This window comes from Camarhynchus parvulus, chromosome 7 (genome assembly GCF_901933205.1).
Source record: "Camarhynchus parvulus chromosome 7, STF_HiC, whole genome shotgun sequence".
Taxonomy (NCBI): domain Eukaryota; kingdom Metazoa; phylum Chordata; class Aves; order Passeriformes; family Thraupidae; genus Camarhynchus; species Camarhynchus parvulus.
Window position 1 is genome coordinate 6,701,960 of NC_044577.1, and position 14,119 is coordinate 6,716,078.

The 14,119-nt window shown below is 41.3% G+C and overlaps 1 protein-coding gene across 1 annotated transcript in view; it reads right to left on the reverse strand.

Annotated features, from left to right (window-relative positions):
• The window catches only part of CALCRL (calcitonin receptor like receptor), a 64,416-nt gene extending 52,159 nt beyond the window's left edge, over nucleotides 1–12,257 (reverse strand). Inside the window, exon 1 of the mRNA XM_030951983.1 lies at nucleotides 11,393–12,257. The gene's annotated coding sequence lies outside the window, so the exon portion shown is untranslated. The remainder of the gene's footprint in view (nucleotides 1–11,392) is intronic.
• Between the last annotated feature and the right edge of the window lie 1,862 nt (nucleotides 12,258–14,119).

Sequence of the window (14,119 nt, forward strand, 5' to 3'; positions counted from 1 at the left end):
CTCTCTCTGGGACTGTAACTAATTTATTTTCTATCAAAGTTTCCTTATAACCTTTCTCTCTCTTATCAAAAGAAGCATTTTCAGCAGTCACTTGCAGGTTACCCCTCTGGAAACCCAAAAGAAATTCATTTTAACCTGCTTTGTGGTCACCTTACTGGAATGATATTTACCAAAAAAACTAGTGCTCTTTGAAATGGTCACTCTCTAGGAAAATCCAGCTGATGTAAAAAATCATCACCTGAAATTCTTTTGTCATGCTCAATGCTCTGAGCATTTAAACGTTTGCTTAAAAAAGTTACCAATGGATTCTGGAAATCCACATGTATTTCTTGGAGCTTTTAAAGTTCAATAAAACTGCTTGCATTCATCCACATAAGATCATGTGGTTTTAGGAGGAACACCTTAACTATTGTGCTGCAGTTAATAGAGACAGAAGTACTGTTGATTTGCATTAATTAGTTGCTGTATTTTTACACTAAGCAGTACACATGGCCCTTCCTACACCAAGTGATACATCAATTCAATTTTTTTTCAACAGATATGAGTAACATTAGTACATAACTACTGAGCACCCTCTGTATCTCGCCTTTCAATAGTAGGAGTGCTGTGGATCCAGTGTACAAGAAATTTTAAGCATCATGTACTTACTCTTCAATATTTCCTGCTCATCCCTAGTTTTTTCCCCCCTCATTTTTAACTGCCTCTAAAGGATTTGCAAACCTTTGTGTGGCATTCACATTCTCTGAACATGATACCTTCGCCCAGGGTTTTTTCTCCTGGGAAGCTGAAACGCAGAGAGAGGCCTCAGAGAAAAGGAAAACAATTCTTATCCCATTTGCTTCTCCAGTGTTGTGCTCATGTGGAATGTGTTTGGAGATTGTTTATCCATGGGTGATTGCCTGATTGGATTCTGGTTTGAGTTGTTTTGGGTCTTTGGCCAACTGGGGTCAAGTTGTGTTGGGACTCTGGAAAGAGTCACCAGTTTGGAATTATTATCTTTTAGCATTCGGTATCTTTTCTGTTTAGTATAGTATAATAGAGTATAGTCTAGTATTCTTTAATATAATATAGTATAATAAAGTAATAAATTAGCCTTCTAGAACATAGAGTCAGGTGCATCATTCTCTCCCCTCGTTGGGGTTGCCTGAATTTACAATACCTTTGACCTTGCTTCGTGCTCTGAGTGTCATCCACACAGTCTCACAAAGATGTGGACTTGGTCAGCGTGCTCCTTGTAACCTGAAGGATTTTGTAGGATTGAAGACTCAGTAGGAGTCAGAGAGCGGAGGAAAAACGATTGGTCTCTAATGAGCCATTTGTCAAACTGGACAAAAGCTGTACAGCTTACAAAAGCTTTCAAGGAGCAGCATTAATGCCAATGTCTCCCCCTGTCACCTCGTGTCCATGGGTATGTCCTCTGTTCCCTTGCAGGAAGGTCCCTGCCACGGCAGGCTCGCGTGCAAAGGCGCAGCCACAGCCACGCCGAGGGATCCTCGGCTGCCAGACTTCCCCTCTCAGCCCTGCTAACCTCAGCCCTGACCTGCAGTACCCTCAGTTTTCCATTCCTCAGCCTCTCTTACGCAAATATAGCCCAGGATTCCAAATTGGGCTGTGTTTATTCCAGGAACACAAAGACAACCGTTTTCACAGCTAAGAAAGTGACGCGTCTTGATAAAAAATTGAGACGTTTTTATACAATGCTGAAAACAAATGCAGTTTTCATCAGCATCCCAAATCCCTGTGGACTGGTTTCTAGTCTATTCTACTAATTACTGGATCCCTATGCCAAATTCATGTCTTCTCAAGTTTGTCTGAATCCCCTCTTGCTTGAACTCCTTATTTCACATTAGCTAGAAACCTTCTCCAATGTTTCCAACTGTGACCATTAGCAGGTGTCTTTCAGGCAGAAAGTTAATTCAACTGCCCACAGAAACAGCCCACAATTGTTGTTTCAACTAGGTGCTATTTTTTCATCTTTGCCTTTTAAATGAAACTGAACATTTGGATTCCAAGTGTTGCAAACCATGGAAAATATCCTATATGTCAAAAAGCACCACTGCAAATAAGCTGCTTTCTTTTCAAAATTCAAAAGCAACATCTTTTTCTTTTAAATGATCTACCTAAAATTTCCAGTACAACAGCCCTATCACAAGATTCTGTGATTTCATTTTGCTAAATACCTTAAGGCTAATTTGCAGTTTGATGGTGAAAAAACTTCCTTTTTTCTTTCCTTTTTCACTGATGATAAATAAATACCCTATACTTTAAAAATCCATACATTCATCATAAATATTGAAAAGCAGCTTTCCACAGAGCTATTAGAAAAAAACCCCTTCATTTCATCAAATTGACCTTTGCTAGAATATGAGCAGTTCATAGTTTTACAACACCAATTAATAATAGGGTGCTGACAAATAAAACAAGCTGGTAAATATGAATCTTGTTCATAACAAGATTGCACAAGAAAATATACTGCAATGACCCTGTCTGAACATCCTGTAATAGCCCATTGTTCCTCTCTATTACTGTCATTCAGCAGTTTTTTTTAATAGCGGATGCGTGGCAGCGGAGGAACCAAGGCAACGTGGGACTGCACGTGTACGAATCCTGCCCATCCTGGAGGTGAGGAGACAGCCCTGGCACTCCTGGATGCTGCTCACTGCATGTGGAGATCTGCACAACCACCCCACATCGCTGCAGAACTCAAATGAGACAAATAAAAATATTCAGCTGTAAGTGCCTTAATTGTTTGTAAACTGAGGAGAGGCAGAATCCTTTTACCTGTCAAGGGTAAATTACAGGAACAGCAGGAATGAATAGTGGAAAAATCATAAATTCTGAGAGATCGTGGAGTCTTTTAGACAATACATAGTGAAAGAAACAGGAGGTGTCCTTCTGTTGCACAGATGAAGAGGAAAGGTGGTAATAAAGATCTTCCAAGTGTGACAACTGAGTATTTCACCTGCTCTCTGTGAGAGGAAAGATGAGCTAACTGAGCACTGCAGTTACTGACACCTTAACAAGATCACGGACTGAAACCCAGCATCTGGTTTTGCTGTCTAATTAAAACACTGAATAGACAACTGATTTCAAAACCATTCCGTGAATTCATGTCACAGACAAGCAGTGGTTTCTCACCAGTTAAAGGAATCTTGCTGTTTATCAAAGTCTGACTGGCCACAGGACACCTGATGGAGCCCTGTCTCTGCAATAAGAGTCATGCTAAAGGCAACATCATTCCATTTACTGATTTCTTCAGTTCACTTTCCTAAGGGAACAACATTTTAAGGTTCAGACTTTTCCTTCATGCATTTGTTATTCCTTCTATCACTTTGTCTTCCTTGCTACCAGGCTTCATTGTTTTACTGTTAATTAGTACTCAAGGAAGGAGGAGTTGGACAATGTCCTGCTTGAAATCTGTAAATGTTTAGAAATATAAAAGCTCAGAATTCAATGAAACACAAGGGATAAAGACATTGTAAAAATAAAACAAAACAAAACAAACCTCTGGCTTAACAATTTCCACATTCCTGTATGGTGTAAAGCTATTTTTGAACACTTTGGTTTGGCACACTTGCATTCCCTGAGGAAGCTGAGTTATCACCCATAACTCTGTCATGCCCGTTTGTCTTCATTGGACAATATAAACTTCTCTTCGCTTGCCTAAGCTGAAAAGAAAGGGTTTTGATCCCTAAAATCTGCTTTGAACCAGGGCTCTTTTGGTGCTGTGTACCCTGGAGGTGGCAGCAACCACGGCCATGCTCCGGTGCCCCAGTGCCCCCACAAAGACAGCACAAGTATTTTGCCAGCCTTCCAACAAACCCTGAATTACTGCCATGTCCTTCACTGGTCTGTAATGTGACTCTAGGAAAAGCTTAGCATGTCAGCAGACTATTTTATCCCTGCAGCCCTAAATAAAAAGTGTCCAGTTAATCTACATTGTCTGAATTCTCCCCCTGGATTGCATGCACAGTTTTCAGAAGAGGGATCCTCCGTAGAGAAAGAGCTCTACTTGTGCAAGCTCTTCTGAAATAACTGAGGGAGAAAAAGGAGAAGAAAACCTGGGCCCAGCAGCAATCCCAGCGGATCATGCTGAAAGGTTAAAAACATCTGAGTGATTTTCCTAGGTAGTTTCTAAATGCTGACATAGCACATCCAGCACACAGGGTTGGGGGAACAAAAGGCTCTGAAAGGACCATGCTGTGACTTCTATAATCAACCCAATAATGACACTTTAAAGAGTTGAAGATGGACCAAGATCACCTCCTTTAGTGAGAAACTAAGAATTTCCAGAATGAGAAACTAAAAATAATTTCAAATGAATATGACTATACTCCAGACAGAATTGTTTGAGCTTCCAATTGTAACCATGTCTACTGTTTTAGATAAAACCTACACTGTGATAGCAAATAAACATGAAAAAAAAATCTGTTTTCACCAATGTATAATCTGTGGCAACGTTAATTGCACTTAGGACATAACACACAGAAAATTACATCTGATATAATCTTTCACACCTTCTCTAGGGAAAAACGATGGAGGGTGACATCCTTGGGTTCGTAGGACAAGGAGAAGGCTGCAATAGCAGAGTTTAACTTGATGGGAATTCTTACTCTTATTTGCCTATTGCTTTCTAAAGTTCTTCTTTTCTAGGACTATAATTCCTGTTTGCTTCCAGCAGAAAGGCTTTCATTTCCTGACACACACACACAATTAACAGATTAAAACCATTTTTTAAAATCCCTCTTTACCCACTTCTTCTAAAACTGGAGAGGAAAAAAAAAAAAACACCACCAAAAAACCAAACCAAAACAAAGGAAAAAAACAAACCCTCCCCTGCAAGCCCCACACTGGGCTGGCACGAACATAACCACAAGAAAGGCGGCAGCTCAGCTCAGTGTTTAAGTGCCTACTTAGCATGTGCTTTTTTCCCAGCTGCTGCCAGCCACACACAAACCCAGCGCAGCCCCGGTGGCCCTCTGTGCATTTTAATGCAATAAACAACACATTTAATAAAGAATGAAGAATGTGCAGCGGTAGCCACGCAGAGAGGACTTGAATAGCACTCAGGAAAGAGCCTTAATTTGGCTTTCCTGAGCTTGCTGAAGCTAACTTTTTGCCCAGAACATAGTGAATCAATGCTGAAGAGGTTCCCCATGGCGATGTTACGGTACAAGGAAGATGGCTCTGAAGTTCAACAGGGTCATTTATGGAAAGGGCTCCCACCCCCACCTTCCCCTTCCAAGAAACTGGACGTGTGAAGACAGACATTTCTTTGAGAGGAAGGATAAGGCAGAGGTTAATTTCATCTGCATGAGGCAGCATAGGATAAGCTGTTGGAAATATTGTCAAGCCACATTCTTAATGCCTGGCAAAGTGACTCACTCAGAGTCATCACAGGAAAGGAAGTTGAATAGAATCAAAAACGGAACAGGATGGGGGCTTAAACAGGAGAAAGAAGTGAGAGAAAGGAAACTGGATTGTTTAAAGTAGGCTGAGGTTACAAGTTCTAGAATGAGATTATTTTTAAAATACACATATAAAAGATATATCTGTAAAAATATATACACATATATAAAAATACATGAATGTAGGCATGTATTTGTAAAAAAAGCTTTTTTCCATTTAAAAAGAGACTTGTATTTGTGGATGGCCTTCCAAAGATGCCTGCTGAGGTATTTGTTTCTGTTTAAGGTGGAATTAACATGGTCTGGGAAATAAAACAATCCCCTCTAGAAATCCACAAATTTTTAATGATCACATTCCTATTCCACACAATATGAAACTCTCAGAATATGGAGCTCAAAACTCACATAAAAATCCACCACAATACAATATTTCTACATCATTCCCTAAAGAAACAGTAAGCAATAAACTATCCTATTTTTTTCTTCCCCACACCAAAAAATTCAACATTGACTTTTACTTGAAACTCTGTGACACATGGCAAAGTTTCTCTTCTCCAAATTTTTTTACTGGGAGAGTTTGGGTGATCAGCCACCTCACACATCCATTTCAGGTAAGTCAAACACAAACAGTGTGCAGACTGTCTCAATATGTAAGTCACTTGCAGAAGCACCTCCTTGACTTCATCACAACTGAAAACACATTACTTGTGCAAGAGAATGTTCACCAACAAAAAGAACAATTTTGGTCCCCAAAGAAGATGATAAAAACATTTTTCAATATCATCAAGGCAATATTGAACTGAGTCACAGCTCTTTATGTTTCAGCCGTGTCACCTGTGGGTACAAGTTCTGTCTGTCCTTTTTCATGTTCAAGGGGACACACAGAAAGATGAATAGACACATAAAATCATATAACTAAAAAAAACCCAAATTTCAGATGTAAGGAGGCATGCCTGGTCAAAAAATTGTTCTGGAAAAACGTATTAGAATAAATATTTCTAAATTCTCCTAAAAAAGCTTCTCTCTGTTTGTGTAATATTTCTTATTTAATCCCCAGAGTGACACCTGCTGGATTTCACTAACTGAAACTAAAGGACAGATATTGCCATTATACAGAATATCTCAGGATAATAATTGCAAAAATGTGCCATTTTAGTAATAAAAGGCTGCAGACTAGAATACTTTCCCTCCATTTAGGGTACTAAATAAACACATGGCTGCAATCACAGAAAAAGGAAGTAGAGTGTCTAAAAGTCTTGCTCATTTCTGAAAAGTAAGTCTTTAAACTTCTATCTAGGAAGGATTCTAGGGCATAACATTTGGTGACAAATTATATTAATTTCTGAAAATACTGATATGGAAAAAAATACTTTTAAATCCTAAAACAAATTAGTTCAGGTATAACAGAAACGTTCTCAGTACATCCTTTGTTTTACTTTAATAAAACTCTAAAACTCTACCAGAATTGCTAGTACTGGGATAACATAAAATTTATGAAAATTGATTGGCAAGATTTTACCAGTGTAATGGGGGAGGAAAAAAGAAAGGAGAAAATCTAAATGGTAATTCAAAGAGTGATGCTTTGTGCCCATACAAACATTCAAGATATTCTCAGCTTGAAAACTGCACTATCAAAGCATAGGTGGAAAAGATGATGCAGTTTTTAGGAACCAAAGATATTCAGCCTAAACACAGCTGATGGTAAAGAACAGTGTATGAGTTAGGTGTAGGTGCTTTGAACACAGTAATCAAAAAAAAAAAAAATTCTAATTTCTTTGGTTGGCTCTTTGTTCATGGTATTACAGGGGAAGTCAGACTGGTATGGGGTTCATTAAACAAAATCATCACCAATTTTTGGGGGATATTTTTCCAAATGTAGCCTGTATGTCCCAGACATAAAACCAAAAATGCAACATTGTTTTGTTTTCTAAAACCCAGTAAGAATGGTCAGCTACAACTTAAAAATGGCCAAAACTGCCAGAAGAAGCTTTAGTGACACTTAGGATATACTAAAAGGTAACTGCCTCAGACACACATGCAAATTTACCACAAGAGTCTGATTTCTTGATGGAAGAACATGGCTTCTCTCCTGGAAAGTCTTTTTTGGTGCATATAGAACAAGTTAAGTGCATTTCAGATGCATGTTTCCAAAGAAAAGCAACTCGAAATAGATCACTTTAGGACAGCATATACTGCAGAAATGATTGAAAGTGTTTGCACAGAGCTAGGGCAGAAAAAGGATGACTTTGCTGGGAAAATGTAAACAGTATAAACAAACTTGGGAGACTGAAGCATGAGAGACAACTGTTAAAACTTTACAAATGTGAAAGTTTAGCCTTTCAGTTCTGCCCAGATTCTAAAATAGAACAAAAAGTGTAGCTGAAGAGAAACGGTCTAATGGAACCCAATTTCAAAAGATCTTCTATTTTACCACACTGGCTGTGGAATTCTCCATTAAGGCAACAGGTGAGAAAAAGGCTGTTTTCTGCTGCTCTTTGTGCAAGTTTTTTACACTGAAAACATCAGAACTGCCAACATGAATACAAAAAGTAAAAATAACAGGTTGTGTCCACATACAGAAAGCTTTCTCTGTTTTGTTTCAAACATTAGATGCATGCAAGTCAGAGTATTAGCACGTGTGGTTCCAAGTTTTCCAAACAAAGGATAAGGTCTAGGGTTAATTTCCTTTGAAAGTTTCTTTGTAAACCTCAATTCTCTCTTTAGTTCCTACATTGGCAATAATGGAAATCAGCATGAAATGGACCTGCATGCATTGTATGTAGAAATAATATACTAAATATGTTATTATATGTCTAATACACATAAACACATATAAACCCACAGTTATTTTACTGCCTAAAAGTTATTTGTTAGCCAACTCACATCTGTTTTGATGGCAGCAGTATTCATTCCTTCCCCGACACAGCAGCACCAAGGATATAGTTAATTCCAGAGCTCTGACAATTTGCCACCCCAAACACTTCAAATACTCCCCAGGGACAGAGCAGTTGCATGAGCAAGTGAAGGCTGTTTTCAATAAGTTTTCAATAAGCTTGGCTGGGGAAACTGCTGCACATGGATGTCAGTGACAGAGCTGCCCAGGCTTGCAGAGCAGAGGTGGCCGGGGCACCGAGGTGAGGCAAATGCTGTGTGTGTGTGTGCCACAGGGGGGGCAGCTGGGCAGCAGCACTGAAGGGATTTTGGTACCAAGTCAGGAACACCGTAAACACATTGGCAACAGATGGGAACAACTTCTAGAGGAGAAATCCTGCTTTGTTTTCCTAACTGTAGACTTGGACTTTCCTCAATGGCTTTAATAGGTAGCTCATGCCCAACATTTACTACAGCAGTGACTAGATACACTTCTTTTAAATGTCACTGAATACATGTTATTATTAAAAACATGTCAGTATAAAACATATAATTTCTTCCAAATGACCACAAACCCATTTTAATTGCATGACTGCATGGCTATATGGACTTCTGTGGGTCCAATCGAACCCAGCTCCTGCACAAGCCAGGAATGCTACTGGAGAAAGATGATTGCCTCAAATGCACAGAATATAGCAGCAAGTTAGAAATTATATGGGTGTCAAAGGAAATCTTGTAGTGTGCTTTCTTCTCTCCCTTGTTCTTAATTCTGTCCTGGTCTGTAATCTGAACAGCAATTCCGAGATAGCCCATGGAACAATCCTGTATAAGTACCTTTACTGACCCAGGTGAGGCATTGGTCACCCAGAGAGACACATGCGGATCTGTTTTCCAACTGATAATAGGCATGAGCTGTTTTCCAGATCATATTTTTCAACTGAAGTGCTCAAACATTACACAAATTACCAAAAAAACCCAGCTGCCAACAGACAGCAGAATGTGCCTGGATGGCTGACCATCTATGTATAATTCCTTCAAAAGAAAAATACCCACATTTAGGAATGTCTTGCCCTTTGACAGTCGGTGGAAAAGTTCCCACTGGCTCTCACTGGGCCAGGATTTCAACAGTTGTGTTCTAGCAAGAAAAGCCTATTCAAAGGGACAAGTGCTACATCCCTTAACACAGAGAAAGACCCCAACTGATCAGAAATTCAGGGTGCAGTAACATTTGAAATTGAAAGGGCACACACAATGCAATTCTTGGACCTGCAATCTATCCTAGATATCCAGGTACTTCATTGTGCCCAGTAAAAAGTTCAGTCACACTGTTCTGTATCAATGTCCTGCCTGTCTCTGCTTTAACCTGCAAACAACGTAGATTCTGACATCCAGCCTGCAAACACGCACATGCCTGCCACATCCTCTGTGGGCAGACACACCTCAACCTACACCAGCTGCTTGTGAAGAACAATATATAAGAATCCAAATCATTTAGCTGGTATACTTCTAAACACAGCTGATCCCACTGCACTGATCATTTATCATAAGCATGTTAAATGCGAAGTGCCATCTCCATTGACTTAGTGTCACCGAGTGCCTTTTGTGTGGAAGATTTCCAAAGCTGGATAAAGACTTTGGGATTGCTCCTACATGCAGTGAAATAGATGAGAGTTTACATTGTTCCTACACGCAGTGAAATAGATGAGAGTTTAAGCAAACTAGAGAAGAAAACACCATGCTAATACAGATTATTATTCTTAATTAAGAATTTCAGACAGTACCAGAGCGTGTGTACTTTAAAACACATCTGTTTCCAGATGTGGTCTTATATTGATCTAGATCTAAAGTGGCTCCTGCCAATGCAGCGAGAGGAGCTCAGATCCAGAGCACATCCCTCAACAGGTTTCAGCTGTTAGAAGCATTATCAGTGCAAGGGAAGGACAAGATACCCAGCAGGCACAGTAAGACTGGGAAAACTGCATTGGCACAATTGTAAGAGCAGCAAAGTCCATTCCCAAGGCACCTGGTGTAAGTTTATTAAGGCAAAGAGAAAAAAAAAACTCAGTTATTTTTATAATTATTTCATTCTCTTCCCGTATAAACTGCATGGGTAACTGAAGGACTCGTAGATTTAATCCAGGTGTGATGTGCAGCCTATTTTCCTGGTTCTATGGCTCCACTGCTTATACACACGAGCAAATGACTAGAATTACCAATCCCAGCACTGCCACCGCGTTTCTAAAACCAGAGGCTATCACATCTGTTTTGGAAAGCTTGGGGAGAGGCAAGATTTTAACTGCCTATCAGCTGGCACTCGAAGGCACGGAATCACACACTTGCCACCGTTCAGGAGCTTCTCGAGGAAAGGAAAAGAGGGCAATCAGCTGTCAATAAATCAGCTCGGTGTTTGCGGTTAAAAACCTCAAACAGCAACACGCCGGCACGCGTACAGGCTTCAGAGCAACCCAACTTTTCCTCAAGCAAACAGAAAGCCCAAACAAAACAGTAGCTTTATCTTTTAAGTTGTGTAATTACAACACAAAACCTAATTATGAAACAACTCAAGTATGACCTCTTTCTGGTACAGTAAGTTTAGAGAAATACTCAGAGTAAGCAAACCTTTATCACCTAATTCAGCCTCTATTGAAAGAGCTGCAGTTGTACTGAATTAGTCTTAAGGACCCTTTTCAAGCCAACGAGCCTCTAATTCTCTCCAGATGCAAAGAGAGAAATTTGGTTAGTTAATTTTAGAGGTTTCAGGCAGAATGCTCACAGCGTTGCTTTGGGCATTCTATCTATCTATCTATCTATCTAATCTATCTATCTATCTATCTAATCTATCTATCTATCTAATCTATCTATCTATCTAATCTATCTAATCTATCTATCCTACCAAGCACAGACGAGAACAACACCAGTTACAAAATTAGCTCAACACCTCGCTCGCTAAAAATAAAGGAAGGTTTTCCCCGCAGCCCGTGTCGGCGCGGATTCCGCATCCCACGCCGAGGTTGGAAAGCCAGAGCATACACACACACACACACGCACACACGCGTGGCTCCCGCTGCGCTCGGGTGGCACCGAGGGTGAAGAAACAATGAAACTGCACTCACCAGCCCGGCTCCTCCTGCCAGAGAGCTTCCAGATACAGCTGTGCGGAGCTGTCTCACTGTGTGGATCTGTCTCAGATAAAGCTGAGCTCTCTCAGATAAAGCTGAGCGGAGCTGTCTCGGTGTGCGGAGCTCTCTCAGATAAAGCTGAGCGGATCTGTCTCAGTGTGCGGAGCTGTCTCAGACAAAGCTGTCTCGCCCGGTGCCTCCCTATCCAGCGGAGAGCGAGCCCGGTGTGTGCAATCCCGCGCGGGGCTGGGGCTGTCCGTCCCGGCGGAGCTGCGGGAGCGTGTCCGAGGGCAGCGCGGAGCGGCGGCGGCAGCAGCGAAACATCAGAGCTTCCTGTTACATCACCGACCCCGCCTGCGGCCGCCTGGAGTTACTCTTCTCTCCCGAGCGGCATGTCCCGGGGAAGCCGGGCTCCCGTGGCATCCCAGCCCCGGCGCTGCCATCTGCTCCCGGCCTCTGCCCGCACCTGGCCCCGGCGCTCCGAAACCGCTCGCAAAACAGTCACTGCTCTGCTGCTGGTGAGGAGGAGACCACGGGACCTGTCCTTTCACGTATCGAACCACTGACATTCGTTCTTCTCCAGCTAGACCCGTAGAAACAGATCAGTTTGGACCTTTATTCAAAGGGCACTCGAGAGCTGCTTTCCTCCTCAGTGTGACTGACTTGACACATCACCTGTGCCAGCGGCTGCATGATACCCCATACCCTAAGGGCTGAAAAGCTCTGCGCAGAAATACCTTTATTCCTCAGAGGGAAAGCAGCTGCAAAGGTCGGATCCAAATTTTCAATTACAGTACCACTATTTTTTTCTTGGGTACAAAACAATGTATTAAGGAAATAAGTCTTTGAAGTATCAAGAATAGGGAAAAAAGCAACAGGAACATTGTTGCTGCTGATCCCTATGCTATCTTTTTCTAAACACTGGTGATTTGAAAGCACAAGTATGAATGGTTTGAAAACTACCATGAGAGAGGACAAAACAAAATGAATAGCAGTCTCTCTACAAGAAAGACTTTCTTTCTTGAAAGAATATTCAAAGAATATTGTACCAGAAACTAAAAACGTTTTTATACAATCAATTCCCAGTACTATGGACCAAATCTGTGCCCTCTAAACCAATAACCAGTTACTGTATGCACAGGACAACACTATGCTGAACAAACGGGGAGTTCATGGAGCATCAAACTCAAATTATGTGAACACCTGTAACACCAGTACTCCTTAGGGAGCCCCACAAGAGCCTCCCAAAAGTCACATTGTGGCAAGGATCTATCAAAATTATACCACTGAACAAACATTTTAGGTTTGCTCATAAAACAATATGAAATATTCTGCTTGTTTCTCACTACCTGTCGCTTATCCATTTTTTTTTTCTTTTTTGTTACTAGCAGCATCATTTGTGGAACACACTGAGAACTGAATGAAGGGATTTACCTGGGCATTGAAAACATTTTCCTCAAGAAGGAAAACAGCAAGAAACACAAAGCTAAGGGGGAAAACCCCCATAAAACAAACAAAAAAAAACCTTCAAACAAAACCCAGCCCCAGTGCAGGGTCAGGAAAAATTGGAAGAGGGAAAAGAGGGCCAGGAATATTTTAAATCTAAATGGCCCCTAGACAATACAATTTGTGAAATCCCACTCCGGGGTTACCAAAAAAGCAGGCCTGGATACTCATTTGGCACATGTGAGAGTTGCTGCTTCTAGCATCTCTCATCAACAGGAGAATGTTTGAGTTTTATAATCAGTGAAGAACTAAGGACTGGCACACTAAACCTCTAGGCAATGTAAACACATATAAACTGGGGATTAGCTCTGATTCTGAATAGTGATAAAAATTAACTTCTTTTAGAGAAGTGGCGTCGTCTCAGATACAGGAATTTCACCAGGAGTGAGCCTGGTAGCATTGCTTCAGACAAATTAGGTCTGGGTTGTAGATTGCAACAAGGTGCATTACACACTCTAGTTTAGAGGATAATCCATGTATTCCAGCCAAGCTCACAGCTCCAAGACAGGCACCTGAATTAGCCAGACATGTATTACACAGGCTATGTTTGATTTGCCGGGTCAAAGTCAGTGGAGTTTTGGGCGAGCGTTTTGTTTTTTTTTTTTTTTTTCACTTGGGTTGCTTGCTCTGGGACGTTTTGGGGTTTATTTTTAGAAAAGGTTTACATTCTACGGATTTAGGTAACATTAAAACTTACTTACTCGTACAGAGACCCCTCAGGTGGTGCAGTTTGCCCTTCTGAGAGCGCTGGCTTCCCTGCGTCTCCCCATCCCTGGCTGCGAGGAGTGAAAATCACACCCTACAGGCTGCCCTGCTTGCCGACAGCGAAGGAGGGAGCAGTTCAAGGGGACCTAAATGTGCAAAGCTACCTGCACTAGGACCAAAGGAAGCCTTAAAAGCGAGAAAAGAGGGCAAATCCAGGGAATTCCCCCTTTTCCATCAGAGCCAGCGCGCCCGGCGCTCGCCGCGCCGCTGGCGCCCTCTCGCGGCCGCCCGCGGCATAAACGCAGGCGCGGAAGCGGCGCACGAGGATTTATCCCCTTAATTAATTCAGGAATTAATTAATGCAGGAATTAATTAATTCAGGAATTAATTACCCTGTGTAAACACCCCCTAAACGTACAAATCTGCTTTGCCTGAACTTCGCTCTTTCTTTGGAGAAACACTGAAACAACCGGTTAGGAAATGTAACCCTTAGGTCCCCCTTCACTAAGT